This window comes from Xenopus tropicalis, chromosome 2 (assembly GCF_000004195.4).
Source record: "Xenopus tropicalis strain Nigerian chromosome 2, UCB_Xtro_10.0, whole genome shotgun sequence".
Classification (NCBI taxonomy): domain Eukaryota; kingdom Metazoa; phylum Chordata; class Amphibia; order Anura; family Pipidae; genus Xenopus; species Xenopus tropicalis.
Window position 1 is genome coordinate 125,828,636 of NC_030678.2, and position 25,327 is coordinate 125,853,962.

Sequence of the window (25,327 nt, forward strand, 5' to 3'; positions counted from 1 at the left end):
AAAAATGAAAAAAAAAAAGAAAAAAGGAAATACCATTTTTTCCAATAAGGGATGGCAAAAAGTGAAATTTATAGAGAATCTAAGTACTGCAAAGATGGTAAGTCTATTAAATATCCAAAAATAATACACAAATAGAAAGTTTAGTAGAAGGCTAATGAAAAAAATTTGCTGCTTATTTGTTATAGGTAACTGATTTGGCACTGTTTGGTAGGGATGAGTGAATTTTTTCGGCAGGCATGGATTTCACAATTGGTGAATTGTTTCGCAAAACTTCCGTAAAAATTTGCAGTGGAAAAATGTTGCAGTCGCATCAAAAAGGGCCCAGTCGCGGCAAAATTTGGAACTGCCACATCAAAAATAGGTCAATATCAGTACATGGAATACAAATCTCAATATATGCTCTATGTTTAAGTGCTTAAACATTCAAATTAAAATTATCTTTTAGCATGATGCAGAAATTGGTATGGTCTAGTTAGTATTACAGGCTAGTGATGGGAAAATTTTTCATCAGGCATGGATTTGTGGCGAAATTTGCATTTCCCCATTGGCAAAAATTTGCAGCTGAAAAAATAAGCCAACTGAGGAAAACAAAAAAAAAGACGCACATTTTTTCAGAGTTTCACTAATTTTTCAGCAAAGCAAAACACGGCAGATTCAATTCGCTCATCAGATATATTAACTTTTGTATTTGCGCTCTGTTTTTTTGGGGGGGGTGTATGCTAATGTGGTTATATTTGTTTTTCAAAAAAATTGGGTTACTGTTATGAAATTAAAATTTTAGCAGATTTTAAATGGGCAAACTGTTCTTATTTTTTTTTTAATATGATTCAGCAATTCACACATCCTGGGAAAAGGGTGTCTTGAATCATGGCAAAACACAAACATATTTAAAATATGCCCCACAGTCTGTGAGTTATATATTTTTTGGTTTGTTTTTCAGTTTTAACTTTGAAATTTAAATTGACATCTGAGTTCTACAGTCACTAAATCTAGTAGCTGGGCAGCATATACTGAAACACGCCTAAAAGGAGGGTATTTAAACCAAAGTACATACTGACTACAGGGCCTAATGCATATATTTATCATGCGGTGTAAAAAGTGGAGTTAAACATTACTAGTGATGTTGCTTATAGCAGCCAATCAGATGCTTTCCTTTGGTTTTCTGACTGTTGAAATCTAATTTCTGGTTGGTTGCCCTGGGCAACATCACCGGTAATCCTCCACTCCACTTTCTAAACATCATGATAAATATACTCCAGAATCCAGAGTAAGTGACAACGATATCATTATCATTTTTATAGAACCTTATTGCTCACTCTCTAATTCACTGCACTGCCACAAACCATAGTTTATTTGCCAGATCCTCACATCATGACAATATTTTTCATACATTCGGTTTGGATGTAACATTAACCAACACCAGAACCAGAGAGAGATGTTAAAAATGTCATTCAGGTTTGATTGCTAGTTTACATAGCCCCAGAACCACTGAAATGCTTTAACATACACATTCAGGTTTGGTTGTTGCATTAGCTAGCCCCGGAAGCACTGAAATAATTTAGCGCATATATTCTGTTAGCCATTTCCTGCCTAGTCAGAATCCCAGCATACACACTGCCGAACAGAGCAATGTTAATATATTGCAAGCCACCAGCTCCCTTGGTTTGAAATTATCTGGAAATAAACATTCTGAACTAAAAATCAATGTGGAACAAACAAACTTGAACTGTGACCTAACAGTACATACGTTTAACAGAGAAAACCTTACCCGATACTCCTAGTGCTTTATTCTGAGCTGCTAAAGGAGGGGAGAGGGAGGGGAACTTACCCACCCTTTACCTATAGCTGAATACTGCAAGCCTCTGATCGCCTGATTCCTTACAGCTGGTGTCTGAATAGAAAGACATTGCACTTGCACTGCTCAGGATGGCACACCAAGCTTGAGCATTACCTCCAAACTAGTAGATTAAAGGTAAAGGGTTTTATTTATTTATTTATTTATTTTTAATTGTAATTAACCTCAACCTTGGGAAAGACTTGAGTGAGGCAGCTGTCTCTTAAACCTAAATTGTTTGATTTAAAGGAAAAAAAAACATGCCCAGTATTGGGGAAACGAAAAGACCCCTAACTAAACATCCCTCATGACAGAGATGTGTCTGCTAACCCCACACCATGGGGCAACCATGAGATTTCAAAACCAGGAGTAAATCCCCATCACCCCAATGGTCTAAACTGGCTGAAACTTCTAAAAATAACAGTTTAACCTTTTAGCTAACTGCTACCTCCCTCTCCCATCCATAAATATTATGCAGGGGTATAGGGGCCACATTACTGGCACTGCACAGTTTACAGGCAGGCCAGTAAGGCACATAGATAAGGGGGGCCCAGCATTTGATAAATCTACTCCTTAATTACATAACTACTAAAGAACTGAATATTTTCTGATCCTTGTGTTGAAGCTGGGTATGTGTGACCATCTGTAAGTAAGGCCTCTTGGGTTTTTTTTTTTTTGTGTTCAGTGTTCTGTTTGTTTCTCTTCTGTTTAAAAGCTCAAATGGTTTTTCTATTTTTATTGTGCCTGATGCAGTTATTGTTCCATCTCCAGCAGTGTCTGGACCATATGAAATATTGCTGTGCCATAAATTAGTGTTGCTGTGAGTTTTGTCATTTTGGAAAATGATTCAACCATTGGCCCATGTTTGGGACACAAAACTATTTTTTTTTTCTATAAATAACTGATTGGAACTAGCACAAACTCCCTTCAATTATGGACTGTATCTGCTTATATATGTGGTCCACATGCAACAAACCTATACAGGTCAAACTATGCAATCTAATTGTTAGCCTGGGGTTAAGTGCTCCAAACAACCACATTTACCACACCAGGTGAGCAGATGAATTAGCCAAATATTTGATCATGAACCAAACAAGTAGATCTTACATGTACGAATTTCTTTGATTTTTTTCAATAAAAAAAAAATGAAAGAGGCAATGTTAGCAGGTAGCATTTACTGGTCACCTGTTTACAAGCAATGCCACCTAATCAAACTGTGCCTGTTATTACGTATGGGGGAAATATTTTGTTTTCAATACTACATACTCCTCTGAGTTGGCAGTGAATATGTGGTTTGTTGGTTTCTGGTTGATTTTTCTTGTCACTGGGCTTCACAGGCAGCTGCTGGTATGTGGATCTACTTCCCTGACTGCACTTGAATTAGATGCAGCTGTTGTCTGTTTTCTCACAGCTGCATTGTATTAACATCCAGGTGATGTGTGTTATTTGTGCTACCTCCCAGCCAGTTATCCTTACATAAGCCTATCCAAAGATTTAAGATCCTTCCAGGGTTGGGACTCAGAAACATGTGTCTTATCACATAGGTTGTTGCTGGTTTTGATCTTTGTCTGTTTAACTGGCTATACTAGTTATCTGCTTTTTCTTCTCTTCCTTCCTATAAAAACCACTGACCCTTCATGACACAAAATCTATTTTAGCTTCTAACTCTGTATTATTGAGGGACCCTTGACAGACACTTTGGTAGCTGTAGGATTATCAAGCCCTTTAAATACTGATAGTATCTGAGGGTTCCTCAGACATTGCACAGGAAAGGTCTCAGCCTTATCAAACATACATTCTGATGTGAAAAAATATTCATCAATCTGCCACTAAAGGCAAAAAATATTCCATAACATTGTAGCTCTAAGATACAGTGGTTATTGGCCCACTATGTCTTGGATACCATTTCCCTATGGTACTGCTCAAATGCAGTTTTTTTTTCAAATGCAGTTTTATATAGATATCTCTAGGTGTATTGTTTTCTTTTAAGCTCAGTCCAATGTCATGGCAGGTTAACTGGCTTTTGAGGAATGTTCAACTCTAAATTATATTGGGGCAAGGGTACATGGAAATCATTACAATCTCTTGAGAATATAAATAAAATATTGTCTTTATAAAATAGTTGCATTAGAAGTTGATAACCATAAAGTCTGTAGTATGAACACAATTAAGGGGAAATGGTATTTTATTAAACAGCACCTGTTGTTCTGCTGAGGGGAAAAACATCACTGCATGTGCCATTAGCCTAAGGGATTTTTTTTTGTGCATAAGATTATTGCGCATATGAATGCAGAAAAGCATTCATTCTCTTAGTAATTTTTTTCTACTACAGGTATAGGACCCATTATCCAGAATTCTCGGGACCAAGGGTATTCCAGATAAGGGGTCTTTCCATAATTTGGATCTCCATACCTTAAGTCTACTAAAAAAGGATTATTTATATCTTAGTTGGGATCAATTACAAAGTACTGTTTTATTTCTACAGAGAAAAAGGAAATCAGTTTTAAAATTCTGAACTATTTGATTAAAATGGAGTCTATGGGAGACAGGCTTTCTGTAATTCGGAGCTTTCTGGGTAACGGGTTTCTGGATAAGGGATCCCATACCTGTAATTTTTTTATTAATTAATAACTTTTTTAATTGATATTTTGTTCACACTTCACTTCATAAATAGAATTAGTACCCCAGCATGTATATACAGGGGCAGATTTATTATGCAGTGTAAAAAATGGCATCAAAATTTGCCACACATCGCCAGATGTATTTGAAAAAAATGTGTAATTTTTGTCATTTGGCTGGCGTAAAGTAAAACACACCTTGATAAATTTGCCCTTTTTTTACATCCTTTTTTTTACACAGCATACTAAATAGGGCCCAGAGTGTACATAGAGTTTGTGAAGAATCAGTTTAAATGCTGTTTGTACAGCGGCAGACATAGGGGTCACCTGGTCACCTGGAGAGATGGTTTCAGCTATGCTGCTTCTGACATGATTGTAATGGTGGTTGTGCTCTAGGCTATAAAAACAAAGGTCATGTCTTTCAATTACAGCTGTGCCTAGAGAACTTCTTTTTCTCTACTGCTTTGTAGCAGGTGTTATAACAGTTTGTGCAATAGCTGACTTGTGTCTGTACAACAGCCACCATTATTTATTTCTTTCAAAAGGACATTTTAAAAATGCAGAGTATACTATAGGTTGTGGACTATAAAAAAATCAATATGATCGTTCATTTAATAATTAAAGGGGAACTGCTGCAAAAATTAAAATATAATGTAATCTCACTGAAATAAGGAACTTCCTAAATATAACTAAAACCTCTGGTGTTTTCTTCAGTATTCCTATATCAGCAATCTGTCTCTCTTCAAGCAGTCATATTCTTACTGGCAGTCAGGTCAAATACTTTGGTGTGTGTGAGTCTTTTCCAAGACAATATATTAGAGCCAACTGTCTTTCAAAATAACCAACTCTGACACAAAACTGCATTTAAAGGGGAACCATACCCCCAAACAATGTTGGTCTCTAAAAATATATCGCATAAACAAGCTCATATGTAAAACCCTGATTCATCAAAATAAACCATTGTCATGAAAATATACTTTTTTTAGTAGTATGTGCTGTTGGGTAATCCTAAATAGAAAACTGCCATTTTAAGAATTAAGGGCCGCCTCCTGGGATGATAGGATTCACAGCACACACAAACAAGCCAAGGCACACATGCATGCTAGGCCCCATTAGCCAATCAGTTCTGCCTTTTGCTTCCACACTACTTCCTGTTACAGTTAGAGCTACATTATTTCTGGTCATGTGATCTCTGAGGGAGCACACAGCCCATCACTGAATGGTGGCTCAAGGGAAAGGATGTAAAAGGGCAATATTTACTGATATATATATATTCCAGTTTGGTGAGATTCTTTAATAGTGTATATTATATTAAGTGAACTATCTGTTGGTTAAGTATTCATTCTGGGGGTATAGTTTTCCTTTAAAGAGACCGATTGTGGAAAGGGGGATTGTGAAGATTAAGTTTATTATATTAGAAATGGTAGGTATTTTGACTGCTTTTTTATAGAAAGTTTCTTATTTCCATGAGGTGGTCATGATGGTTCCTCTTTAAGATTATTAAACTATACCCCATCAAGTTTACATTTCTTTAACTAAGTTGTATTTTTCATGACATTCACATCTGTTCTCTTTTGCTATCGTAAGCAATTGACTTCCTGACAATCAATCACTCTTTTGTGAATATCCTTGTAGCCAATGGTATAATATTTGGGATTATTCTTGTTTTTGTTAAGGGTGGAGTTGAATTAAGTCTGTTAGCATTTAGGTTAAATAATCCACTTTAGGGTTGAATAAGAGTGCTGTATGTGCAATGCATGCCAAATGTGTGGATAAAAATATACACATTCTCCTAGGCTTCTCATCTTACTAGCTGCTATTCTGATAATGAGCTAACGTCTTGAAGGAAGTTTATTAACTTATTGCATAATTCAGCTATCCACTGTAATGTTGTTACATTATTGGTAGTATGAGCATGTGAATGAGCATTGATAATCTGAATGCTTAAGTAGTTAGTCATTACACCTTGTCAGATTAATTGAAAAACCGATTTTCATTTGGAAGGAAATGTGTCCAACAAACTTGTAGCCCACAATAGAAGTGGGAAAAAAGACAAGTTTTCACTGAAATAAGTTATGCCATGAGCTCATGCATTGTGACATCACTGTTTTTATTACAGCTAATAGAATTCAGACCTGTAATTCAATATAATTAGAATCAATTTAACAGCAACCATGTCTGGCCTCTAATTACCATGTTTATGTTATGTCCTACACGCAATCGGAAAAACTTATTGTGTAAAAGTTGCAACTTTTAAGCAAATACAAAATATTCCCAGACAGTGTGAGGAGTGCCCAATGGAGTTTCTCTCTCCTTTGATGCTGCGTTTAAAATAACGGCTCCAGTGGGTGCTAGGTAGGATGCTGCGCCAGAGCAGTGACGTTGGGGTGCAGGCGTGTGATGTAATCACATCTGCCTGATACAAAAATCAAAATAAATAGATGCTTAAGATCCAGGTTCAATGCCCAAATACAGGTGTTTCTTTGTGAAGTTCCTGGGTCTGAATAACTGTTGTGGCTTGATCTTCCAGTTTCCTGGCTTCCTGCTTTGATTCTGACTATGACAGATTGCTGCCTTCCATGGCTTTTCCCTGAAACAACCTTGAGCTTTTTTTTAACCTCTTTGGATACCATGTATAGGACTCTTTGAACTCGGCTTTCCCATTGGTCCAGATTGGTCCAGGCAGCAAAGTACCCAAAGCTGAGCTCTAGGCCTATCTTAATATAGCTATAGCTAGCAGCAAAACGAATTAACACAAAGCTCATATAGACTTTTAAGCTTATTTCCCACATAGCGAGTTAGTTGCCTGCAATAAATCTCTGCTATCATGGAGGCCTAACCTCTCGAAAATGCCTTTCCACCAGCAACAAAAGGAGTCGCCAGAGGAAAGACCAAGTCTCACTTAGTTTCCTCCTGCAGGTAACTTTGCACTACTTCATAGACCTTTCCACTGTGGAAAGGCATTTTGTAGTGGTTAGAACCCCACAGTAGCAGAGATCTATCGTGAGTGACTAACTTGCTCTTTGGGACATTAGTCTTAGCAGGCATATCCTTAACGAGCGTAATATCAGTCTGTATAACTGTTCCACACTCATATAATGTTATCACTGCAGTCTTTCTTAAAGGACAATGAAAGGCTTAATCACTGGGGGGGGGTGACAATTTGTTAGGTACCCTCAGTAATTAAAATTGCTAACCTAACATACTCTTTTGAAGTCTGTCATGTGATTGTTTTATTGAATATTCATAAAAATCATTAAATTAAATAAAGAATTAAAGAAATAACGTTAGCTCTACTGCCCAGTGCATTTTAATGGCTATGATAATAATTGTTGCAGCCCCCCACTGAGCAAACAGAGGGAGCCCTGGCTATCCCAGATGATTTCTTTGGATATCTCCGATTTTCTAAGCTTGATTTCTTAGGGCTGTGGCACATGGGGAGATTAGACGCCGCGCGACAAATCTCCCTTGTCGTGGGCGACTAATCTCCCCGAAATGCCATCCCACCGAAATGCCATCCCATCGGCTAGAATGTAAATCGCCGGTGGGATGGCATACGCGGCGCCATGTATGCTATCCCACTGGCGATTTACATTCTAGCCGATGGGATGACATTTCGGGGAGATTTGTCGTGCGGCGACTAACTCCCCATGTGTCACAGCCCTTAGGGTAGATGTGATTATATTGGCTTAAATCTTTTGGGAGCAAATTATCCCCTAAAATTTAGAAAAGTCAACTGTCTGTTATTTCTCAGAAATCTGAAATAGCAGGCTCTCTATTAGTATTCCTTCCAAAAGTGCTATTTACTGTGAGAGATTGTTGAACATTACCTTATGTTGAGCTGCAGAGATGTATGTATGCCTTCATTCACAGGCTTCGTGGCTTAAGTGCTTAGATCAATAGCGTAACACATAGATGCACAGAAGTAGGCCATTTTTTTCTGGAAGTTCCTTTCTGAAGCAGAAGCACTTGGATGAAAATTGAGACAAATGTGGCTCGGGTTTAAATAAATGAGTATAATTTTTATTTTACAGCAGCAACACATATAAGTCTATGAAGATCTTCATTCTTCAAGGTCATGATATACGGTGTCTGGTAGAAATTAGTTTAAAGCAACTGGACTTTCTGAGGTTTATTTAAAATGTTTCACCATTCATCGAAGTGGCTTCTTCAGTAGAACTGAGAACTCATAGAGGCACTTAGATGAGTGGTGAAAACATTTTTTAGTTACTGTCAACATATAAGCAACTGAATGATTTGCTTGATTGCAGAAAGATGAAGAAATAATATTCCCCTTAAATGTTTTGATATTTGAAGACCCTGAGGAGTTTCATAATTAGAATAAGGTCTCCGATATCCTTGTATCTTTATTTTTAGCTATTTGTGGGATAATTGTCTTGAGTCTGTGCAACCCTTCATAAGGTTTCTCATTCCTTTTGATTGTGTAAGGCAGGGATCCCTAACCTTTTATACCCGTGAGCCACATTTAAATGGAAAAAGTGTTGCGGAGCAACACAAGCATGGAGAAAGTTCCTGGGGGTGCAAATAAGAGCTGTAATTAGCTATTTGGTAGCCCCTATGTGGACCGGCAGCCTATAGAAGGCTATGTTCGGTATTATGCCAGGTTTTTATGCAACCAAAGCCTCCAAGCCAGAAAATCAAAAATAAGCACCTGCTTTGAGGCCCCTGGGAGCAACAACCAAGGGGTTGGTGAGCACATGTTGCTCATGAACCACTGGTTGGGGATCACTGGTGTAAGGAGATACTTAGAAGTGCAGCAAGCTGATGGGATCTACATACCAAAATGCATCCCTTCAATTAGTTACTTGTATGTTGTACTTAATTCTGCACAACAAGCACATTGGTCATTGACCTAGACTGGGAGTTTTTTAGCTCCTGAAAAACTTTTTACCTACAAACAGTTCATAGATTTTTCTGACATGGCAGGACTGTCTGGTTGAAACAATAGGCTTATTTATGTCTGATACCGCAAATTCCCTGCACCCTTATGATTGATATAGGGGCTTTTCTAGCCCCCTGGCAATCCTGAGGCAGCCCCCTCTAACCTTGCACTTATGTTTCCTAGCATCGAAAATCGGAATTTTGGCTCTTGAAGTTATCAGGAGCGGCTTTTCTTAACTTGTCTCATGGCAGCAGTGCCCCTGGATAGACTGCACCACCAAGATAATATCTTCTTAAAGGCCTTTATTTAAGTGAGGGTGCTAGCAATGTTTCAGACATTTCAACACTGGTCTTTTTTTCAAGCTACTGCAAATTTCCCTGCAGTCAGTTTCATGTAAAACCTCATTCACTAAAGGTACACGTATCAAGATGTGCTCCTTACATGTCTGTATAGTTGTTCTCACCACTACTCATCCCATCCTGCGTCCTGTTCCAAACTGAGCTCTGTTGCATCTATTGACGCAGAGGTTCCCTCAGCACCCAGTATCAATAAGCACTGTGCACTTGTGTCTAGGGGGCGTATTTATTATGCTGTGTAAAACTAATTTGCCAAAAAAAACGGAGTAAAAAGCTGTGTAAAATAAATGGAAAAGATCGCTGTCTGAACGCCGGATATTACGCCGTTATTTTCCATAAGTTCCGGTGGAAGAAAAAACGTGTAAAAAATTATGCCAATTTTATGCCGTTTTTACATGGCGAAGCCTGGCGAATTTTCTCGCCGTTTTTTACACAGCATAATAAATATGCCCCTAAAACATCAGCCACACATGGCATTCTCACCCCAGACAACAGGAAAACTGCATGTTATTTACAATGAAGTGCTACCGCAATTGTTTTAATTCTAATGCATTGCCCGCTATTGCATCAGGCACACTGCTTCTTGCAACTGCAATAATGCTGAAATTTGGAGAAAAAAAGCTGTTATGGGAAAAAAAGCATGGCTTTTGTGCTTGAAACTGCACTTTGCTCACTGCACTTGTAAAATATTTGTTGCATGTATCCTCAGCCAGTGGCAAAAGTGAATTCACATGCAAGAATAAAAACTAATATACAACAAATAAATGGTGATCTGGTTTCATATTTCTTCTTTATGTGTGAGTTTATTAGAAAGCATAGCATTTTAAGGATTGTTAATACATGCCTGTTGTAGTAGTTCCATATTTAGCACCACCCTTAATAGAACACTGCTTTGATCCATGTAAAGCTTTTTATGGGTTCTTTCATCTATGTTTAGTACTTTTTTTTTTTACTGTGTTCTAAAAAATCAAGCTATAATTTATACATTATTGATTTTTTTTCAACTTGACATGTGGTGATGCATTTTGCCTTAGAATTTTCTCTTCAACATATTATGTAATGCATTCCTTACATGGCTGCTTAAAAATAAGGTTTATAAATTAGGAATTATAAACCGGTCTAGCTAAATGACCAGTATCCTTAGCTTTGAATCTTCTAATGTCTATAAAAGGCCTTCATGTGGTTAGTAAATATTTCAGTACAGTCATTAGATACTGTACTGCTCGTCATTTAGTGATGTATACTACAAAACACAAGCACTATGCAGAGCAGGGGTTCTCCCATTCTGGTGAGTTATCAAATTAGCTCAAAGTAGTGGATGGGGGACACCGTGGAGGGCAATTAGGGTGTGATATACTATAATTTATACATTTTTGCTCTATATATTACTGAAGATTTCTGTGACTATGCATAAAAGAAAATAATACCTGCATATGTGTAAAAGGGAAATATAATCTCCTTATGTGCTTTCATTAGCTTTATTAAAAAAATAGATATGCATTTTTGGGGGAAAAATATATATCTTTTAGTCTAAATTTATATTTTTGTTATGTAAGCCCTTTTTGGCTCTAAAACAGACAAAGACCAGCTAGATAGGCTAAAGAGCATGGGGTACACTAGACTCAAACACACAGGATGGTCCTTAGCTATGTGGCAGGATCAAGGGGGAGGTAGTGAAACTACAACTCACTTATACTGTGTGCAATGTAATAAAGAAATAAAGGACGCCAGAAGGTTCTTGCAGCAAACTCATACAGAACTGGTATTATTGTAGAAGACAAATGATGGGGTTATGCAATAATACTTAAAATGCAGATGTAGAGCAATGGATTGGCAGGTTAAATGCAGAGCAAGCAATGTAAAGAAGCACCACTGTGGAGAGTAGTTGGTAAGCAATCTTTATCCTAAGGGTATCCACCTTAATGGATCGGATTCCAAACAGCAGATGTGGATCAGGGAAAAGACTATGCCTGATACCCTACTAATACTACAGTCCCTTCAATAAGGCAGCAGAGTCTTTAAAGGAGAATACTCCAAGCTCTCCTGGTTGGAGCCAGAGAAGCTGCTCTTAGTAACCAAAGCTGACTATCTCACGTTCCTAGAATGTGCTTTTACACACAATATCTTGCACTTACTAGATCCTCATTCATGGGGTCCCTGTCCCCCGACTTCTCCAAAGGTAATGACTTTTCTGGGTCCTTGTTGATTCCAGGCTCAGTGGCATATCCACCTGATTCAACAGATGCAGGCCAAAGAGGAAGATCCACACCTAACCAGACACTATAACAAAGTGTGCCAGGAAGTGGTCATAACCTAGGAGCCAATAATGTACAAATATGTACATATGAAAGTAGATACATGGGCTTCTGCCCAGTAACAGTGACATAAGGAAGTGTTTAAAGCTATAGGGATTGTTAACCCCATAATATTTAAACCCCAATATGATAAAAAACCTGTAGAAAAATTGATCAAACTGGTCTTTAATAAATTAGCTTTACAAATATATTTTAATTTAAGAGATCATTAAAGCCAGTATGTTTGTCAGCTGCAAACGACCCACTCACACACAAATATATATTGTTTTTGGGGTTTACCATGCTTTTCAGCAGCTTTTACAACACATAAAACTGGTGGTATGTTTATGAATTAGTGTAAATGAAAGCCATGAAATTAGTATGCACAAGGTATATTTTGGGGGTCTCTGCATGTCATGTACTTTGATAAACCTATGTACATTAGGCATTAAACTGTTCAAAGAACATATTTAGGGTGTTTTATATGGTTACCTAATGACCTGTAGGAGAGAAGATGCAGCAAAGTGGAAGTTTTGAGATGATTTTCGAAAGTGTCATCAAAGTTGCTAACTTTAGAAAAGCTTTACAGCTTGGTACTTTGGAATAGAAAGACGTGTGTTGTTACAAAAGTGGAATTAAACCAAAATTCTAGCATATTTTGAAAGTTTAGGTTGTCATGAAAAAAATATGGACACTGAAGCCTTAAGCCCACAGTTGCTCCTATGTGCACCTTTAGAATGGTATATGCTTTTTAAGAGGTGTGCATTTGGTCAACCATGGACCTAGAACAAATGTTTACAGGATGGTCTGGAACAAATATTTAAACCAAATGCAAAAGATTGCACCTAACAGCAGTGTGCCTGTTATTAGGACCTTGCACCCATTAAGAAATAAGTCCTTATTTGTTTGCATGTAATTACAAGTATACCAGATCATTGTAAACATCAGGGACATTTGATAACAAATACCATTAATCAATAACAATTGGATTCATTGCTTTTAAGTTAAATGCAGTTGGTTTTTAGATGGATTTATTTTTTTCACATGGTCTGGTAGCCTTATATAAGGTCAGTGTTTATCAATCCTACACTTCTCAGAACAGACAAAACCAGATGTCTTGGTGATCATTCCAGTCCAAATATACAGGGTGGTTTTCCTAGCCCAGCACACATTTAAAGGACAATGAAAGGTTAATATAAATTAAAAGTAAGTCTAAAGGCATTCTTTTTAAGTACTTACTGCATATCTAAATTCCCAGATCCCTGCTTGCTTCTCTGAGATATGGTGCTGGAAGCCTACAGCAGTGTGAAGACTACAGTGACATCACTGAAATCTCTCTCCCCTTCCTGTAGGTGCCAGCGACAGCCTTCCTATTCTCTGAGCATGTGTGTAACTTGATCCTGTCTCCTGTTCTGAGCTACGCATGCCCACCAGCCAATCAGAAGCGGATCTGGCAGAGGGGAGGAGGGGAGGGAATGAAACACATGTGCAGTATGAAGCAAGGAGGGAAAGGAAGGGAGAATACCTTTTTAGAGATGGCTGCCTGTTCTAGAAAATGTGAAGTAAGTGTGACTGAGTAAATATATGATTAGGTGAGCCAAAAGTGTGGCGTTTTTACTAAACAATAGGAGGACTATTGGGCAGTATGCTTTTTATATTTTGCCTTGCATTCTCCTTTAAGATTTTAGAACCTAAGAATAAAGTGGCACAATCTGAAAACATGCCATAATTCCAGAACAAACTACACATGGCATAAGCTAAATCGGTAATGGTATGGTCTATTAGTGCTAGAAAGTTTTGTTTTCTTTTTTTAATATTCATTAAAGTGATACTGACACGAAAAAACTACTTTTCAAAATATGAAAATACATAAAAAGTTGCCTATAGGTCGTGTTGACGGTTTTTCGCTGACAGGTTTGGTTTTGTCAGTAATTGTTACTTGAAGTTCCTAAACCTGACTGTTTTGCCAACCTGACTGTCCCTTCCCAACCTGTCTAATGCTAACAGACAAATATGGCTGCCCCCTCATAGAGGAACACAGGGGATCAGACAGGTAATGTAAACGCATCAGGCAAATATTTTTATGGCAACATGCAAAGACAATGTTATGATAGATGTTAAAAAAAGATTTACTTTCTGGTGTCAGTATCTCTTTAAGGAATAAATTATGTGTTTTGGACTAATGAGCTGAACTAAAATTGTCAACAAACTAAATATGCCCTGGGAAAGATCCAGCCTTTTTTCTTTAAATTCGTGTTCACCTTTTTATAGCATATATCTGTTACCACTTAAAGATCTTAAAGATTTTTGCCCGTCAGTATTTATCTGCTGCAAAATAGGCAGCATTTTTTAAAAAGTATTTTAATCTAAGATAAAGCATGTGCAAAACATGTGCACGTTGGCTTTATAAACCAGTGTACAATGGCAGACTGCACTCCCTTTTCTAAATTTGCTTTTGAAACCAGAATTCTGATTTATATTTAATGCTACCATACAATTCTGTATTAAGCATGGTTTTAATAAAGTTTTTGATCATTTCTTTCACAAATTATAGTTATAATTAGTCATATAATCTAAATATTTCTAGATGCTTATGATTTCTCTGTGGGCATTTTTAGCATTTTACCACTATGCAATAATTTTCTTTCACTAAAGGGCATTAATCCAGAGATATAGTTACTTTATTATGATTACATCATCCACTATGGCTCCCTCTAACATTGAAACATTGCACCTATTCATAAATTATAGCAACATAGGTGCAATCTGGCCATACCCGTTTGTAACTATCTGATGCCATATCTTGAATACTGATCGAGGTTGAAATCGTGAGATTATGGGGAATTAGGCCTTTAGCATATCTGGGTTAATGGATGACCTGTTCCAAGACCTGCATCTGAATTCGTTTGAAATTTTCAAATTTAGCGTAGTCAAATTAATTGTTTTATGGTAACACATAATTGTGTGGTTTGGTTGTAGATGATCGCTTTTAAAAATTGATGGCAAATTTTTCATACTAAGCTAGGGCAATACAGGTATGGGATCCATTATCTGGAAACCCGTTATCCCAGGAAGGCCATCTACTATAGACTCCATTGTAAGCAAATAATTCCAATTTTTAAAAATGATTTCCTTTTTCTCTGTAATAATAAAACACAACCTTGTACTTGATCCCAACTAAGATATAATTAATCCTTATTGGCAGAAAAACAATCCTATTGGCTTTATTTAATGTTTGAATAATCTTTTAGTAGACTTAAGGTATGGAGATCCAAATTACTGAAAGATTCCTTATCCGGAAAACCCCAGGCCCTGAGCATTTGGAATAATGGGTCCCATACTTTAATTGCATTTTCACATTGGGAAATAGCCCTCCCATAAGATGTAGTCTGTAGGACAGAATGAATACCTTTGCTGTATAACTTTCTACGTGTTGTGAGCAGGTCATTTGTCATACTGAAACTGGATATTAGAGGCCAGATCCGATTATATTGAAATTATAATGTTATACAATGTAGTCTCTGAAGCCCTTTAGTAGACTGGGAGCCATAAAAATTCCACCTAGAGTCTCATCTGACACACATGCCAATACATTAGAAAAAGTAGAGCTTTCACCTAAGAGGAAGCATTTGTTATTGTTTGATTAGATTAATTACAAAAAGCACACATAGGAATCTATTTAAATACAAATGCATAATGGTGGGAACTTTGACAGCTACATATACTTAAGGGAAATTAGACAAATAGAAAGATTAATGGGGTTATGTAATAAAAGTCCCTAAGGAGCAGTAACCCACAACAACTAAAAAGCAGGTAGCATTTACTGGTCACGTGTTTAAAAGCAAACATCTTATTAGTTGCTATGGTTTACTGCTCCTGGGTAAGCACCTAAGTGACAAATAAGATTTATTGTGGATAAATTTGACAATGTACATTTGCATACTAGAGATACCCTTTACAAGAGTACTTTTCAGTCATGTTGTTATATTTATTAAAAATGTGTTTACAGTGTAGGAATTCATTTTAGAATGCTAATAGTAAGAAGGATTTCAGTGTGTTGAAGAATTGCTAATCTGCACTTAACCCTTTTACTGCCAGCCATTTTGGTCAAAGCGGAACTTGTATTGCCAGACAGTTTTTGAACATTTTGCACTGTTTCACTTTAGGGGCCTTTCCTCGGGGGGACTTTTAGTTTACCAAGGAAAACAATATATAGTTTTTTTCAGAACAACCTAAGCTTTCAAAATATGGTAGAATTTTTGTGTAATTCCAATTCTGTAACAAGATATAGGCTTCTAAATGTCTAAAAATGCAAAAAAAATCAAATTTTCCATAATATAATCACACATACTAGAAACAAAAATTATTTTATGCACGAATATACAACTGATTTGGAAAGTCCCATGTCTCCTGAACGTGCCAATACCAAATATATATAGTTTTATGGAGATTTCTCACTTGTATAGGTCAAAAACTCCCAGCAGTACACTACCAAATTCCCAAAGCACTGCTCCAAAAAAACTGCATACTTTGGATTTCAAGGCCAAAATTCCACTAACAGAAGGTTTATCCCAGAAAATTGTACATTTTTGGAAAGAACAGATTCTGGGGAATACAGAATAGGCACAACTGTCTGTCTACTCCAAACTATCAAGTCGCAATGCTTTCCTAAAGTTATTGGTTTTTATCAAAATTTGTGATTTTTTTAAAAAATCGCTTCAAAGCTTCCAGTCTATAGTATCTTATCTCCTACAGGTCATAAAGTAACCAAATAAAACACCCTAAATATGAATGCCTGGGGTCCACTGAACAGTTTGATGCCCAATATGTATAGGTTTACCTAAGTATGTGGCATGTAGGGGCCCCAATGTGAACATACCCCATATGAACTGTCATTTCTGTCATTTCAGCTTCTGCAAAATCAACACATTTACATCATTATATGTGGGATAAAGCTAGTAAAAAGTATGCTCACCCCAGAAAGTCATATATTTTTGGAAAGTACACATTCCCCCGAATCTAAAATGGGTACCCATGTCTTTCTACTCCAAAGTACCAAGCCGCACAGCTTTTCTAAAGTTAGCAATTTTGATGACATTTCCAAAAATCCCCTCAAAGCTTCCACTTTGAAGCATCTTATCTCCCACATAGCATTAGGTACCAAGATAAAACACCCTGAATTTGAACGCCAGGGGTCCACTGAACAGTTTGATGCCCAATATGTATAGGTTTACCTAAGTATGTGGCATGTAGGGGCCCCAATGTGAACATACCCCCATATGAACTGTCATTTCTGTCATTTCAGCTCCTGCAAAATCAACACATTTACATTATTATATGTGGGATAAAGCTACAAAAAAGTACGCTCACCCCAGAAAGTCATATATTTTTGGAAAGTACACATTCCCCCGAATCTAAAATGGGTACCCATGTCTTTCTACTCCAAAGTACCAAGCCGCACAGCTTTTCTAAAGTTAGCAATTTTGATGACATTTCCAAAAATCCCCTCAAAGCTTCCACTTTGCAGCATCTTATCTCCCACATAGCATTAGGTACCAAGATAAAACACCCTGAATTTGAACACCAGGGGTCCACTGAACAGTTTGATGCCCAATATGTATAGGTTTACCCAAGTATGTGGCATGTAGGGGCCCGAATGTGAACATACCCCCATATATACTGTCATTTCTGTCATTTCAGCTCCTGCAAAATCAACACATTTACATCATTATATGTGAGATAAAGCTACAAAAAAGTACGCTCACCCCAGAAAGCCATATATTTTTGGAAAGTACACATTCCCCCGAATCTAAAATGGGTACCCATGTCTTTCTACTCCAAAGTACCAAGCCGCACAGCTTTTCTAAAGTTAGCAATTTTGATGACATTTCCAAAAATCCCCTCAAAGCTTCCATTTTGAAGCATCTTATCTCCCACATAGCATTAGGTACCAAGATAAAACACCCTGAATTTGAACGCCAGGGGTCCACTGAACAGTTTGATGCCCAATATGTATAGGTTTACCTAAGTATGTGGCATGTAGGGGCCCCAATGTGAACATACCCCCATATATACTGTCATTTCTGTCATTTCAGCTCATGCAAAATCAACACATTTACATCATTATATGTGGGATAAAGCTACAAAAAAGTACGCTCACCCCAGAAAGTCATATATTTTTGGAAAGTACACATTCCCCCGAATCTAAAATGGGTACCCATGTCTTTCTACTCCAAAGTACCAAGCCGCACAGCTTTTCTAAAGTTAGCAATTTTGATGACATTTCCAAAAATCCCCTCAAAGCTTCCACTTTGCAGCATCTTATCTCCCACATAGTGTTAGGTACCAAGATAAAACACCCTAAATTTGAACGCCAGGGGTCCACTGAACAGTTTGATGCCCAATATGTATAGGTTTACCTAAGTATGTGGCATGTAGGGGCCCCAATGGGAACATACCCCCATATGATCTATCATTTCAGCTCCTGCAAAATCAACACATTTACATCCTTTATGTGGGATAATGCTACAAAAAAAGTACATTCACCCCAGAAAGCCATATATTTTTGGAAAATACACATCCCCCCGAATCTATAATGGGTAAATATTTCTTATTGCTACAAAGTACCAAGCTGTAAAGCTTTCCTAAGTTTGCAGATTTATATGACATTTCGAAAATCGCATAAAAATGTTGCAATTTGCCGCATTTATCTCTCACAATTTCTTGATAAAGATCAGATAAAGACAAATCACCCCAAAAAGGAACACCAGAGGTCTACTGAACAGTTTGATGCCCAATATGCATAGATATACCAAAGTCTGCGGTATGTACTGAACCCAAAATGAAAATAGCGCATAAGGATTTCTCGCCTGCCAGCTCAGCTTTTGCACACAGAGCCCCCTGTCAGTGTATTATGTGCCAAAACTTCCCCTAACCATACAGTGACCCCCACAAAACCATATATTTTTGGAAAGTACACATTCTGACAAATCCAACAAGGGTAAAGAGTCCTTTCTACACCAAAGTACCAATCTGCAGAGCTTTCCTAAAGTTATTGGTTTTTATGACATTTCAGAAAATCGCCTAAAAATGTTGCAATTTGTCGCATTTATCTCACACAATTTCTTGCGTACAAAGGCAAGTCACCCCAAATAGGAACACCAGAGGCCTACTGAACAGTTTGATGCCCAATATGCATAGATATACCAAAGTCTGCGGTATGTACTGAACCCTAAATGAAAATAGCGCATAAGGATTTCTCGCCTGCCAGCTCAGCTTTTGCACACAGAGCCCCCTGTCAGTGTATTATGTGCCAAAACTTCCCCTAACTATACAGAGACCCCCACAAAACCATATATTTTTGGAAAGTACACATTCTGACAAATCCAACAAGGGTAAAGAGTCCTTTCTACACCAAAGTACCAAGCCGCAAAGCTTTCCTAAAGTTATCGGTTTTTATGACATTTCAGAAAATCGCCTAAAAATGTTGCAATTTGCCGCATTTATCTCACACAATTTCTTGCGTACAAAGGCAAGTCACCCCAAATAGGAACACCAGAGGCCTACTGAACAGTTTGATGCCCAATATGCATAGATATACCAAAGTCTGCGGTATGTACTGAACCCAAAATGAAAATAGCGCATAAGGATTTCTCGCCTGCCAACTCAGCTTTTGCACACAGAGCCCCCTGTCAGTGTATTATGTGCAGTAACCCCCCCCTAACTATACAGTGACCCCCAGAAAACCATATATTTTTGGAAAGTACACATTCTGATGAATTCAAAATAGGTAAAGTTATTTTTGTACACCAAAGTTACACCTGGCAAAGCTACGCTAAAAACAGATCAGGAACACTTATACAGGGATAAAATGTGATAAAACCACAAAAATTGTGCAAATCAGTGAAACAACAAAATAAGTTACATGACAGTGTAATTAATGGCCAGAATATCTGATCCAATAGTTACGCTGTCAAAATAAACAGTTTTTAGGTAAAAGAAAATAAAAACAAAGTGGTAAAATGAAAAAAAAAAAAAAAAAAAAAGCAAAACAAAAAAAAACCAAAGTGTTTGTGTATACATGTGTGTACATGTGTAAAAGTTGTGTGATAGTGTGTAAGTGTGTATATGAGTGTAAATAAGTGTATAAAAGTGTGAAAAATGAAAAAAAAAAAAAATGCTAAAATGTGTGCTGTAAGTGTGTGTAAATGTATGTAAGTGTGTATAAATGTATGTAAATGTGTGTATAAGTGTGTAAAAGTGTGTAAATGCAAGAAAAAAAAACTCCTTACCTGTTCCTGAAGACCGATCGCCTCCTTCCTCATTTGGGCCGGCGCTGGGGGAGAGGGAGGAAGCAGGAAGCAGCAGACGCGATGCGATCGCGTCTGCTGCTTCCTGGAGGGTCCTGCGAGCGATCGGCTCGCAGGACCCTGATGACAGCCCCCCTGGCACATTGCCCAGGGGGGCTGTCATTGTTAGAAGCCCTCTGCAGCGGCGGCACATGCCGCCGCTGCAGAGGGCAGCGCTTAAACGCCAACGACGTATGAGACACGTCGTTGGCGTTTAAGCCCTTTTACTGCCAGCACGTATGCCATACGTGCTTGGCAGTAAAAGAGTTAAAAGTGCATTCAAAAAATAAATAAATAAATAAATATCAGACAGGGTACACAGAGCTTAGTGCAAGTGAGCCCAGTGTAAATGGGGTGACTAGTTGTAAAATTTTAGTAGGTTGTGGGCATCAATATTTCAACACCCTGGGAAGGGGCTCAAGTGATTTCCATACCTGCCACAATGATTTCAGTTAGAACATTTCTTACACATCTTTCTCAGCTGAACCTTTACTGACATGATTGGGGAAACGGTGTTCTAGCTAAACCGTAACTCTCCTATGCTGTAACAGCAGAGATATAAAAATTTACTGAGAGCGGTTATTAACCATTAACAGCTAATTGGGATTAATGCAGTCAGCACTGGATCCAAAGGGTGTGCGGCACAGAGGCCTGCTGTCATTTGCTGATGACTGAACACAGTGTGCAAAGTGCAAAAATTTCCCAAAGTTTTCAGCTTTGTAAATGAGGTCTCATATGTTTTTGAAAGAACACACTCTACACCAAACAGCAAAGTTTTGCTACATTACATGTTTTTCTAATTAATATTAACTCAAAACTTGTACTCTGCTACATTTTATCATCAGGTTCTGATTTTCAAAGATAAAACAATATTTTGAACAGTTTGATGCATAGGATTACCATGTATTATCAAGTATGCAGAGACCCAAAAATAAAAACAGTCCCTACACATTTCCATAGCACACCGTTACGTTTGTGCAAGTAAAGCAGGTTGCCTGTGTTTAAGAGCCAGAAATAGTAAGTTGGCCATATATTTTGGAAGGTACATATTCCAACAACATAGGTAAAAATGTCTTGACGAGGGCAGCACCTAGGCGCAGGTTCCATGATGTTACCAGGCTTCCCTTAAACAGCTTTTTCCCTCCCCATTCCCAAAAAGGAACAAACCACCAAGTTGGTATATATAGAGTCCTAGTTGTATTGAATTATATAAATAAAAATATATAGTAACACAGTTATTAAGCTGGTTAGGTTATTAGACAGTACCTTTCACGCAATCAACACTGCAAACATTTTGGATACCCTTAACCCAACCAACAGAAATGGGCTACCTGCCATGCTGGCTAGCTTCTGCAGCTGCATAAATTGGGCAAGTTCGACCCCATGCCTGAGGAGACAACTGAACACCGCCCTTGTGCTTTTAGCCTTGAGGATATGTCAACCCCCTGGCAAGCATTCCAACCCAAAACTGTTACCAAAAGGACCAGAAATAGGGAGGGCTACGAGGAATATTTCTCTCCTCTACTTTCCAGAGGAATAAATCACTTTTGGGTGGGAATGTACTTCAGGTCTAAGTCTTCCTCTCACACCCCCACTTGCAAAACATCCTGCCCAGTTCCCTGCACTCTTATTACACCTACACATTTTTCACTTGCTAATTCTTGCAACCTGTCTAACCCACTATGACCTGCCATAAATGCAGATATTCTTATTATATAGTGAGCAGAACAAGAAGAATTAAACATTGATATAATAGTACTGTTATACTTGTTTCCTGTATCTGTTTTCTATAAAAGAAACACCAGCTTCCTATCTTTTAAGCTTTCTTTACTCTAGACATCAAGCATAATTTTTATTGACCAAGCCAGTAAGATACCGGCCAAATGGCAATGCTAGTTCTGTCCAATACGATTACTGTATTTTACAGTCATTGATCTTTAAAGGACAATGAAAGGTTAATATAAATTAAGAGTAAGTCTAAAGGCATTCTTTTTAAGTACTTACTGCATATCTAAATTCCCAGATCCCTGCTTGTTTCTCTGAGATATGGTGCTGGAAGCCTACAGCAGTGTGAAGACTACAGTGACATCACTGAAATCTCTCTTCCCTTCCTGTAGGCTGCCATCGGCAGCCTTCCTATTCTCTGAGCATGCGTGTAACTTGATCCTGTCTCCTGTTCTGAGCTACACATGCCCACCAGCCAATCAGAAGCGGATCTGGCAGAGGGGAGGGGGGGAGGGAATGAAACACATGTGCAGTATGAAGCAAGGAGGGAAAGGAAGGGAGAATGCCTTTTTAGAGATGGCTGCCTGTTCTGGAAAATGTGAAGTAAGTGTGACTGAGTAAACATTTGATTAGGTGAGCCAAAAGTGTGGCGTTTTTACTAAACAATAGGAGGACTATTGGGCAGTATGCTTTTAAAATTTTGACTTGCATTCTCCTTTAACTGATTTCATGATCTGAAAAACCTTGCCTAGTAAATTATCATGCAAAGGGATTGCTGCCTCCAGAAATGACATAATATTGAATGGGGTTTAACCATTGCACAAAAGTTTTATATTCCTAGCTCTTTTTTTTTTGCAAAAATATTAATTTAGATCCAAGCAAATATTTACAAATCCAGTTTATGCATACGTATACAAATATGTTTTGCAAAATGACAATTGATTTTATTGTACATATAATAAAGGTTCTTTATGCAGATTTGAATATGCTGGCTATGCATGGCAGGAAATTCAAATGTACATCCCCAATCCATACATTTCAGTTTTACAGATTTTCTACAGCTTATGAATTATGAGTCTTGATGTGAAGGCCAAACAAACAACAATTAGCCTTTCCTACACCTCATACGAGAGAAACAGCACCTGAGGTTCAATGCAGTGCTGATCTCAGTGGGAGAGTGGCAGGAGTGCAAAAGAATAAACACTCCCATGAAGAAACTACCAAAAGTCAAAAAACAAAGCCAGAGGACTGGCCAAAAATTTGCAGGCTCAGAGTCTTACCCAACAGGCTCAGAACACTTTGCTGGCATCCTTTTAAGCATACTCTGCATGCGTCAGAATGAGCGCAAACCTGCGTATGCATCAATGCACAAGCTGGGGAACCCATCTGGGAATCAGTCTGATTGCGCCAAAGGCTCAAATCAGGACTAGCAATCATTTCTATGTATATTGCTTTGTAGTCAAATTGAGTCAAATTAGCTCTGTCTAAATTGTCCTTTTTTTGACTTTTGACATAATGTCTAAACCTTCAGCATTAACTCATTGGACAAATTCCAAGGACAATGAAAATTCCAAAAAGAAAATTAAACTATTTCCCTTGTGCAAATAACAAACCACATGTAAAAACTAAACTAACTAAACTAGAATATCCAAAAGGATCTTTCACAGACACATTGCGGAGATTTTCCAAGAGACACTAAAAAGTAAAGTGAATCTTGCCACCGTGAAATTTAATCTTTTGTAAAGAATTGCAGAATGTAAATATATCTGGCAACATGCACAGTCTGGCAGGAAAGTTCTTCAGAGTTTAACAGAAGGGCAGCAGGATACTGCAAGGGTATCGACCATGTAGGAGTCTGTTCTGTTTTACCCTCAGACAGAACTTCAAAGTCAGACATTGTAATTTACAAATAGCCTCAATGTTCTTGTCATGTAAAGGTATATCTTGGTCTTCTGTAAGTTGTCTACTTTTCCTGATAAAGGTCTCAGTAGGACATCTACAAAATGCTGCAGTCATCAACAGCTATAATGATCTACAGCTAGTACCGCTCAGAGACTGAAAATCAATGACAAGTTAAACTTTTTTCTGACTTTCCTTTTTCTACTTTGATAAATAACATTATCAGGATTATAGATGAACCATATTACAAGAATACATTACTCCAGTCTTAAATGAAAACTATACCCCCAGAATGAATACTTAACTAACAGTTTATATCATATTAAGTTGCCTAATACAGAATCTTTCCAAACTGGAATATATATATATATATATATATATATATATATCTGTAAATATTTCCCTTTTACATCCTTTCCCTTGAGCCACCATTTAGTGATGGGCTGTGTGCTCCCTCAGAGATCACATGACCAGAAATAATGCTGCTCTAACTGTAACAGGAAGTAGTGTGGAAACAAAAGACAGAACTCTGTCCATTAATTGGCTGATGTGGCCTAGCATGTATGTGTGCCTTGGCTTGTTTGTGTGCACTGTGAATCCTATGATGTCCGATAAGTTAGAAAAAATACGATTTCATCTCATAAATACTTAATCAAGGTTTTGTAAATGGGCCCCTACATTTGTCATCAATATATATCTACATTTGAGGTATTCACATGTGAATTTTTACACTATCCTCATTTTTAGGATATTTTTTAGAGAAACAGAAGGAAACATATTCTCAGAACACTCTCTAGAGCACAACCCTTTAATAAAGTAATGTAGATGCTGTCCAGGCCCTAGACAGCCAGCATTCTCAATTATTATCTAATGGAAAAATCAGGCATGGCAAACATACATGTGTATTGTGCTTTAAAGTGCTAGATAGCAGTTCTATTTATTGCAATGAATTCTAATAAGCTAATACTTAGCAGTTGTCTATTTAGCTACTGTGTTGTGCATTACCCATTAGAATCAGGATCCCTAAATGAGATTACCCTACATCTTTAATTGAAACAATGTCATACAAGGTGTATCTTTTTTTTATTGTGCTTATGTGAGGGATCAGTCTATACTTAACCCTGGGATTCTTCTTGCTATTTATTGCAGGTAGTGCACAGGTGAGAATCCCAACTCTACAAGCCAGTAGTGCAAGCACTAAACACACAATGCTTTAGACAAAATATCCTTTTGGTACACTAATCAGTCACATTTCATTCTGGATGATGTTTGGAGCCAGGGTTAGAACTGGCATTGAGAATACAATATGAGCTTGTTAATATGAACCTAGAAGAGAAGATGATGGGCATA

The 25,327-nt window shown here is 37.6% G+C and overlaps 1 protein-coding gene and 1 long non-coding RNA gene across 5 annotated transcripts in view; one reads left to right on the top strand and one right to left on the bottom strand.

Moving 5' to 3' along the window:
- Positions 1 to 1,860, bottom strand: part of LOC105946542 — a 30,443-nt gene extending 28,583 nt beyond the window's left edge. For all 3 annotated transcript variants that reach the window (XR_001924094.2, XR_004221356.1, XR_004221355.1), the window contains exon 1: positions 1,769 to 1,860. This is a non-coding gene — a long non-coding RNA (uncharacterized LOC105946542). The remainder of the gene's footprint in view (positions 1 to 1,768) is intronic.
- A 24-nt stretch (positions 1,861 to 1,884) lies between these two features.
- Positions 1,885 to 25,327, top strand: part of ednrb (endothelin receptor type B) — a 51,392-nt gene continuing 27,949 nt past the window's right edge. The window contains exon 1 of one of the 2 annotated variants that reach the window (XM_012957268.3): positions 1,885 to 1,972. The gene's annotated coding sequence lies outside the window, so the exon portion shown is untranslated. The remainder of the gene's footprint in view (positions 1,973 to 25,327) is intronic. The other variant, XM_012957271.3, reaches the window with a different exon arrangement.